The 9,585-nt window shown below is 38.5% G+C and overlaps 1 pseudogene; it reads right to left on the minus strand.

The window, feature by feature from the left end:
- Positions 1-8,136: 8,136 nt before the first annotated feature.
- On the minus strand, positions 8,137-8,405 carry LOC112621516 (annotated as a pseudogene).
- Positions 8,406-9,585: the final 1,180 nt, after the last annotated feature.

Raw genomic sequence — 9,585 nt, forward strand, 5'->3', positions numbered from 1 at the left:
TCTCTTGCCTGCCATCATGTAATACATGCTTTTCGCCTTCCGCCATGATTGTGAGGCCTCCCCAGTCACGTGGATCTGTGAGTCCATTAAACCTTTTTTTCTTTATAAATTACCCAGTCTTGGGTATGTCTTTATGAGCAATGTGAGAACAGACTAATACACCATGCTTTCAAAATTATTTCCAACCTAGTATTCTATGGGCCAGTCAAGTTGCAAATCAACTATGAGTGAAGAAACATACTTCAGGCTTGCAGGTTCTCAAAAGCTTTACTTCCCACATACTCTTTCTTGGGAAGCTAGTGGATACAGGATGTACTCCACCAAAAGGATAGGAAAATATTTGAGAAAGGACATCTACACAGGGAGAGGCAGAGGTCTACAGGATGTTGGTAAAGGGAGATTGTTAGCTATAAAACAACTCAGACAACTTTGGGTAGGGTTTTTTTCTAGAACATGAAGTTGATGTCTGATACCTGATGTGAATCAACATACTGAAAGACGTAGGGATAAGCTGGAGAACTGGGGTTGAATAGTGATAGATATTACTAGTCTCAGAAAAGAAAGCAAATAATGCAAGATGAAAAACCAAAAAACAAGACAAATACACCTCAAGAGAACACCCCCTCATCCCCCATAATGTCTAGCAAATAAAAAGTAATAGTGGTTTACCACATACCTTCATTCTTTTTTTTTTTTTTTTTTTTTTTACCTTTTTTTTTAAGCAATAGAGACAAGGGTCTCACTGTGTTGCCAGGGCTGGTCTTGAACTCCTGAGCTTAAGTGATCTTCCCTCCTCAGCCTCCCACTGTGCTGGGATTACAGGCATGAGGCACCACACCCAGCCCCTCCATTTTGAATATAAAACATATTATAATAATGCAAATACCGTTAATACCATAATTTGATCTGACCAAAATTGTGACCCTGTATTAAGGAGGATGGAGAAATGGGGAGTGTGCAGAGGTTTGGTAGTAGTGGGCACACAAGAAAGAGAGCTAAATCCTCATCGCGAAAAGTGAGAAAAAATAAACAGAAATGCAGGAGTATTATTTATAGTTACAGAGATACCTGTCAAAGAATCAGCTAAAGCATTTGAGAGCAGTTGCCTTTGGGAAAAGAAGACAGGGAGAAGTGGCTGGGGACTGTGATTTCTCTTATTCATCCTTTATAGAACTAGTTGATTTCTTAAAATAAAAGACTGACAATTTTTTTAAAACAATTTTAAGCAATATGACTCAATTAAGTACCTTATCTCACTTTTCTAGAAACACTGAACAGATTAATGAGATGTTTATAATACATTCCGAGCTCTTTGGGGAAAAAAAAAAAAAGCCTTATTTTGACTTCTTTCTATTTATTTATTATTTTTGCCCCATTGCAATCAGTGTGCACAGGCTTCTTTATTTCATTTCATTTCATTTATTTATTTATTTATTTATTTATTTATTTATTTGAGATGGAGACTTGCTCTGTCACCCAGGCTGGAGTGCAATGGTGCAATCTTGGCTCATTGCAACCTCTGGCTCCAGGGTTCAAGCGCTTCTGCCTCAGCCTCCTGAGTAGCTGGGATTACAGGCACACACCACCATGCCTGGCTAATTTCTGTAATTTTAGTAGAGATGAGGTTTCACCATGTTGGCCAGGCTGGTCTCGGACTCCTGACCTCCAGTGATCCTCCCGCCTCCACCTACCAAAGTGCTGAGATTACAGGTGGGAGCCACTGCCCTGGCCCGCAGCTTCTCTATATAGGTCCTCAGCCTGTATTCACATGTCCATCCATTTCTAATGTAATTACCTTAACATTACTTTAGCATATGACTTTGCCTTTTCCAGAACTCTAATTAAGATTTTAAATAAGATGTATGCCACTGGGAATCTCTCATTCACCCTTGTTAAACACCTTTCCTGTGTGATTATAATTTCACTTGGTAATTGTTTCTGATTTTGGTTTTCCAAACTTTTCCTTTTTATGACTTAAACACAATTTGAACTGGTGCAGCAGATCATTTACAATCCAGGTGTAAGATAGATTGGCAAAATAAATAGAAAAGAAGACAGTCATTGGTTTACCTCAAAAGAAGACCAAGTTTACCTCAGTCAATCCGTTTATTAAAAGAACTCATACTGCTGGGCATGGTTGCATATGCCTGTAATCAAAGCTACACAAGAGGCTGAGGCAGAAGGATCACTTGAATCCAGGAGATTAGCCTGGGCAACATAGCAAGACCCCATCTCAAAAATATAAATACGTAAAAATAAATAAAAGGACTTGTACTTTTAAATAAGCACTCACCATGTGCTAGGTTCTGATTACTTTATCTACTTCTATGCCATAAACTTTTTTCAAATTTATTTTATGTATTTTTAGATGCCTACTATACACCGATCCTTGTGATAAGAGCAGCCAATGTTCCTTGAGCACTCACCATGTGCTAGGGTCTAATTGCTTTATCTCCTCATTGTCATTTAAATATTGCAGCAAGCCCATGAAGCAAGTAGTAGTATTACTTGCTTTTCTTTTCAGATAAGAAAAATAAGGCATAGAGAATATGAAAATAAATAAAATTTAAAAGCTCTGGGAACCCCAGAAAACACATTAAGTGTTGAGAGATATGACTGTGATCTCAGCCATGGAGCATGGAGTTGTAACTTCCGCTGCTTAGATTATAGATTAACTCTCTTCTTCAGTGTTCTTCTGTAAATGATGAGGAGAAACAAGAGACCAGACCTCCTTCTAATCACTGATCTTTGTGATAGATTAACTGCCTCCTTCTTTGTACCTGTATTAGTCTGTTTTCCCCAATTATAAACAACTGCCTGACACTGGGTAATTTATAAAAAGAGGTTTAATTGACTCACAATTCCACATGGCTGGGGAGGCCTCAGGAAACTTACAATCATGGTAGAAGAGAAGCAGGCACATCTTACATGGTGGCAGGCAAGAAAGAGAGAGTGTGTGTGTGAAAGGTAAAGAGCCCCTTATAAAATCATCAGATCTCATGAGAACTCACTCACTATCACAAGAACATCATGGGGGACACTGCCCCCATGATCCAATCACTTCCCACTAGGTCCCTCCCTTGATATGTGGGGATTATGGGGATTATAATTCACTATGAGATTTGGGTGAGGACACAGAACCAAACCCTATCAGTACCTAACTCAGTTAAGGTAACACTAATTACCTCCTGAATTTTATATCTTCCATGTGGAATGTTAAATAGACCTTTCCTGAAAAGAAAAAAATTACCTTGTCTAATTGGATTACTATAACTATACATTCAGCCAAATACAGACAAATATTGAAATTCTGTTAAGCTTTCTAAACCTTATCTATGTAAGTGACCTCAAACTTCTACACTTCAAAATGCTGACTTCCATTCTTTGGAATATGTGTCTCCCAGGAGGCCATATTCAAACTTTGTACTTGAATAAACTCTCTTCAAAATTCAAAATAAACTCTCTTCAAATCAAAGTAGATTCTGATGCTTATTTCAAGTTGACATTTTGGCAACTATGGAAGGATCTAAAGCAAGCCTCTATTGATTCCCCACTGCATTGCCCACAGCTAGGATTTTGGTACCAGCATGAACAGTTTTCATTCACCTGACTTCACTGGAGCCAGCAGAGGGTCTCCAGTGAGGACCCTCTCAGGTTTTGAATCTCCCTGATTTGGACTGAAAATCAGACTTTACTCAAGTGACCCGATTCCACACTTGACGGAGCTGGAATTGAAGCTCTGCTTTAAGATAAGAGTCTTTGTTTGTTCTCTAGATATTCTTCTGTTCACAAATTTGTGGTTTTCACTTTTCTCTAAGGTTAAATGTTATTTGTAACTGCTCATTAATGTTTGTACAGCTTTTTCTCTTATTTGAATTTTGGTCAGGGAAAGAAAGCTTCTCTCTCTGAAAAGAGGAAGTGAATGTGGCTTAAGCAAAATTTGCATTAAAAATAAAACCTGGCTAAACTCTGAAGTTTGGTTCATTTGACATATCTGAAGTTGTTTTGTTTGTTTTTGAGTGACCAAAAAGAAAAGCTTTCTATAAGGATGGCCAGATGCAGTGGCTCAGGCTTGTAAACACAGCTCTTTGGGAGGCCGAGACAGGCAGATCACTTAAGGTCAGGCGTTCAAGACTAGCCTGGTCAACATGATGAAACTCTGTCTTTATCAAAAAATACAAAATATTAGCCAGGTGTGGTGACACGTGCCTGTAATCCCAGCTAATCAAGAGGCTGAGGCAGGAGAATCACTTGAACTTGGGGAAACGGAGGTTGCAGTGAGCTGAGATCACACCATTGCACTCTGGGAGACAGAGTGAGACTTTGCCAAAAAAAAAAAAGAAAGAAAGAAGGAAGGAAAGAGAGAGAGAGAGAGAAAGAAAGAAGAAGGAAGGAAGGAAGGAACGAAGGAAGGAAGGAAGGAAGGAAAGAAAGAGAGAGAAAGGAAGGAAGGAAGGAAGGAAGGAAGGAAGGAAAGCTTTCTATGAGGATGAAGATAAGTATCAAAGACAAGGGACACTGTTTCTCCTGGCCAAAAGATACCTTAGGCTAATAAGGTATTGCATCACTTATAACATGCAATAGTCCTGTAGGGAATTCTCAGAGAAGAACATACAGGAAATCTTGCTTAACCTAGTGGGCACATATGAAGAGCTGATCTTCTAGTGCCTTAAGTGCCCAGGATTCCTGGCTTTCACCAAGACAGGTAAGAAGAGAAAAGTGATTCCCCGGTGTCACCTCAAGGAATAATCCCCATTAAGCAACATACCAGATCAAAAACATCTTTCCCATTTCATCTTTGATGACTTAAAAAGAGAATCCAAATTATGGGCAATCATCCATCTAAAAGTGAGTCTTCCTTTTTAAGGAGAGATCCACCTTTAGAAATTCCAGCTGGGTTCCTGTAAAATACTTGTGGTGCAACCTCCTGTCCATATCTAGAAAAATTGTCTTTCTTAACCCATGAAGACCCCAAACAATAATGACCAAAATGGGTTATCTTTGAAATACCTAAATTAGCTTATTTATGTGCACAATAAGAAAAAGCTATTTCTAAAATTAAACGAAATAATTGAGGGAGTTACTTCTAACAGTACTTAGAAGCATCTGAACAGCACTCTCACAAAGTTCTTTCTCTACTGGAAGGAAATGTAAAGCCCTCTAAAACCATTTATAAGTTAAAAACAGCAACAACAACAAAACTGCCAAATCTTTTTTTACTCCTCCTTCTGCTTCCCCATCTCTTTATTACCCATGTCTTCCTCATCTGAACTACACTGTCCAGCCTTTCCTTCTTTTCTTCCCTTTCCCCTTCTTCCCACTCTTGTTGTTTTAGCTCCATTTTGTGAATGACTGGTATCTGGTAGAGGAGAACCTGCCTTAACTTATCAACCATGATCAAAGGTAGACGTTAAAGGCATAATTAAGGAATTTCCACATCCCCACCAGGACCCTATTGGTTTTGTCAGGAAATTTGAACTAAATATTCAAGTTTACAACCCTGGTTTTTCCAATTTGTATTAAGTATTTCACTTAATATCAGAAAGTTAAGCTAAAGATTGGAAGAGCTAAGGCAAATTGGAGGAACCGCGTGGAGGACTTTCATACATTTTCAGAAGACCACAAATGTGACCATGAGGTTTCAAAGGCTTTGCTCAAGCCATCCCTTCAGTTGACCTTTCAAAGAATGGTCTACTGGAATAAAATACAACAATGTCAACAAAATTCAGATGAGTCAGAAATGACATATTTTGAGAGATTCGAAAAAATATTTAAACCATATTCAGGATTATCTGAAGAGAATTAGGCTAATCATCAAAATGATACTCTCCTCAATTTCGATTTCATAAATGGGTTACTTAGATGAAGAATTAGGACAAACAGTAGAAGGACAACACCGTAGTTGGACAATTGCTCACATTCATGATTTGGGTAATTTTGCTAATCAGTTATCTCATGCCTTAACTAAAGAAGAGAAAAAGAAGCCAAACAAAAGAATAAGGCTAATAATATTAGGATTTTATAACTAAAACAATTATCTACCCAGTCCGAACCTCCAAAACATACCCCAAAAACCTCAGAATGAATTTAACCCTCTGTTTTGTCATTATTGCAAAAACACCCTGGTCACCTTAAGAAAGATTGCTGAAAACTAAAATAGAGGCAACAACAACAGGCAAAGGAAGAAAAGAAAAGGAACTTAAAGAGACCTTGCCTTTCCTCCTTATTAATATTCTGGGAGAAATAGAAAGTATCTGAAATTGAGAACAAACATAAACTCTTACTGACACTGAGCTGCATTATCTGTAGTATATCTCACCTTATTACAAGGTCCCATTCCTTAAAGTAAACCGTTTAAATGGTGGGTGTCACTAATATTCCTGTATTGGCACATAAATCTTACCCTATAGCTTTTCAAGTAGGCCCTTTACAAGATACTTGTATTTTTCTCTTCATTCTCTAAGCCACTATCCATTTGATAGGAAGAAATTTCTTAGAACTATATAATACCCATATTTCTTTTTCCCAAAAGGGTAAAATGTTTTTAGAATTAGAAGACAAAGTTGAATTACTAGACACCATGAATTTTTCAGAATCTGATCCTTTTAAATTAACAAGCTACAATTTATATTGCCATTGAAGACACCGAATTATTGACCGGTAAACAATTACAAAAAGTGTTAAAGGCAATACCTGATTCGTTGTGGTCAAAGTCTTTCACTGATACTGGAAAAATTATCTTGACTTCCCCAATCAAAATTTAAATAAACCCATCAAAACCTCTTCCAAACCTTAAACAGTACTCTTTGTTTTTTTTAAGTAAATATATTTTTTAAATTATACTTTAAGTTCTAGGGTACATGTGCACAACATGCAGGTTTGTTACAAAGGCATACATGTGCCATGTTGCTGTGTGGCACCCATCAATTCGTCATGTACATTAGGTATATCTCCTAATGCTATCCCTCCCCACTGTCCCCACCCCATGACAGGCCCCAGTGTGTGATGTTCCCCTTCCTTAAACAGTACTCTTTAAAGCCAAAGGCTTTAGAAGGAATACAACCTATAGTTCTAGACTATATAAAAAGAGGTCTGATTATTCCCTGTAGAAGCCTATGTAACACTCTAATCCTTCCTGTAAAAAAAACCAAATGACAGAGGATGGAGGTTTGTAAAGGATCTGAGAGCAATTAACAACATAGTTGCTAACAACATAGTTCCTTGCCATCTGCTAGTGTCAAACCGCCATATGTTGTTGACTACCATCTCCGCTGAAGGTGAGTTTTTTACTGTGATAGATTTATGCAGTGCATGTTTTAGTATTCCTGTGGATAAAGACAGTCAATTTCTCTTTGCCTTCACTTGGGAGAACAGACAGTACAATGGACAGTCATGCCTCAGGGATACACTGAGAGCTCAACTTACTCTTCACATATATTTGTGATATCTGAGATCTCCCAGATATTGACTTCCTTAAGAAATCCAATCCCGCCTTAGTATGGAACATAACATCCTAGTAATGAGTCCTCCTAGTGACGGGACATGAAACTCCTGAACATAAAAGAAGTCAAAACTATTGAGATCATCTGCAGTGCTTTCTTTGAAAGATCTTGATGAAAAGGCAGAAATGTGAAGATAAATAAAAGTTAAAACGCTGTTCATACCCCATAAAACACTTTAAGCTTTGGGTGAGATGTGACTGTGGTCTGAGTCATGTAGCTTGTGATTGTAACTTCTGATTTTTTTTTTTTTTTTTTTTTTGTAGCCACTGACTTTATTGATCTAAAAATCTTCACAAGGACAATGACTGTTCTGTGAAGAAAAGGAGCCAAATGGCCTGAAACACTAGAAGTGAAGGTAAGGGTGAAGGACAGGGCCAGAAATCCATCAGGAAAGTTGGTGTCACCAGGGAACTGGCAGAGGAAAAGGAAGGGAGGTGCATGCAAGAGTTAGAATTGCAAAAAAGTTGAAATGGTTAGGGGAGAAAACTCCCGAAACACCCCTGGAGTCCACTGGATGCAAGCACAACAACAGCAATCATTTCCTTTGTAGAGGACAGAGGAGGAGTCCCCTACTCGGCTGCAAACTCTGGAGATGCAATGCTGGGGCTGGGCATTGAGGGCTCCCCAGAAAGCATCACAGGAAGGCGTCACACCACTCTTGAAGGTATCCAAAGCAGTCCTGGGGCTGCTTGGCTTTGGTGCTACATGTGTCCTTCAGCCATACCTGGGCAAGGTCTTCCTCTTTCTTTAGCACCAGAAACTGACGAAGGACAACACAGGCCTTGTCAAAGCCCCTTTCCTCCAGCTTCTTCCCCAGCACTTCACCAATACCAGCCAGGCTCCCTACCGGTTTTCCCCCATAGGCTCTGCTGTGAAGCCTCAGTGCTTTCGGGAGGTTGTCATCTTAATCAAGCTTAATCAGCAGCTCCAGTTCCCATAAAGGTACCTTCTACACCAGGCCTCTCCGGCCAATCTGCTTTTTACACTATGGATTAACTTTGTTCCTCGTTGTTTGTGTTCTGTAAATGACTAGGAGAGACCAGAGACCAGACCCTCTCTCCTTGCAATCACTAATCTTTGTTACAGATTATCATCCTCTTTTATTGTCCTGTACCTAATTCAGGCCAGATGGTACAAAAGATTCCATGACTGTTACATCTTCAGTGTAGAATGTAAAATTACCTTTCCTGAAAAGAAAAAGACTGCCATAACTAATAAGGTTATTGTACCTATACATAAAGCCTTATATAGAAAGGGTTGAAATTCTGTGAAGCTCCCCAAACTTATCTATGTAAATGAGCCCAAACTTCTACACTTTCAAACACTGACTTTCGTTTTTTGGAATCTGTGCTTCCCAAGTGGCCATCCTCAACCTTGTGCTTGAATAAACTCTCTTTAAACTAGATTCTAACCCTTTTGATTATTTGATGTTGACAAGAGACTGAGTATGCTTCCTAAATTCCTTAGGGAGTGGCTAAGCTGAGAATCAAACTCCAGCCCATATTCTGAATCAGTGCTCTGTATCGCCTCTCACTGGATGTCAGTGGGCACCACGGAGAAAATCACAAAACAATGAAAAATAGGGAAAGGATTTAACTTTATTGAGCACATTACTATGGTCTGGAAAGTTCTATCATTGTATTTCATTATTATGACAATGTAATGAATGACTATTACTTACTAATACTTGTAAGAAAGGTTAGAAAACTTGCCCAAGGTCACAGACAAGGATTAGCCCTCAAGAAACTTATTTCTGCTGGGAATTAACATAAACCCAGAAGAAACTGGCATAACTACAAGATAATGTCAAATCTGTAGTAGAAATAAAAACATAGTAAAATCTCTGAGGAAAGAGTGTTCAGTCCGAGGGAGATGCTGGTGATACATCCTGGAGAAAAAGGAGGTTGTGATCTAAGGCTTGATGAACAGATTTGGATAAACAGAAAGAAGGAATAAACAGCATTGTCCTGACTTTTGTTCTTTTCTATACTTGTAATTTTTTAAAACATTTTATTGTTTTACAAGATACGGGCTTTAGGGTTAACAAAAGGTCATTTCCTGATTTACATCATTTTATAGGAAC

Source organism: Theropithecus gelada, chromosome 3 (genome assembly GCF_003255815.1).
Source record: "Theropithecus gelada isolate Dixy chromosome 3, Tgel_1.0, whole genome shotgun sequence".
NCBI lineage: Eukaryota > Metazoa > Chordata > Mammalia > Primates > Cercopithecidae > Theropithecus > Theropithecus gelada.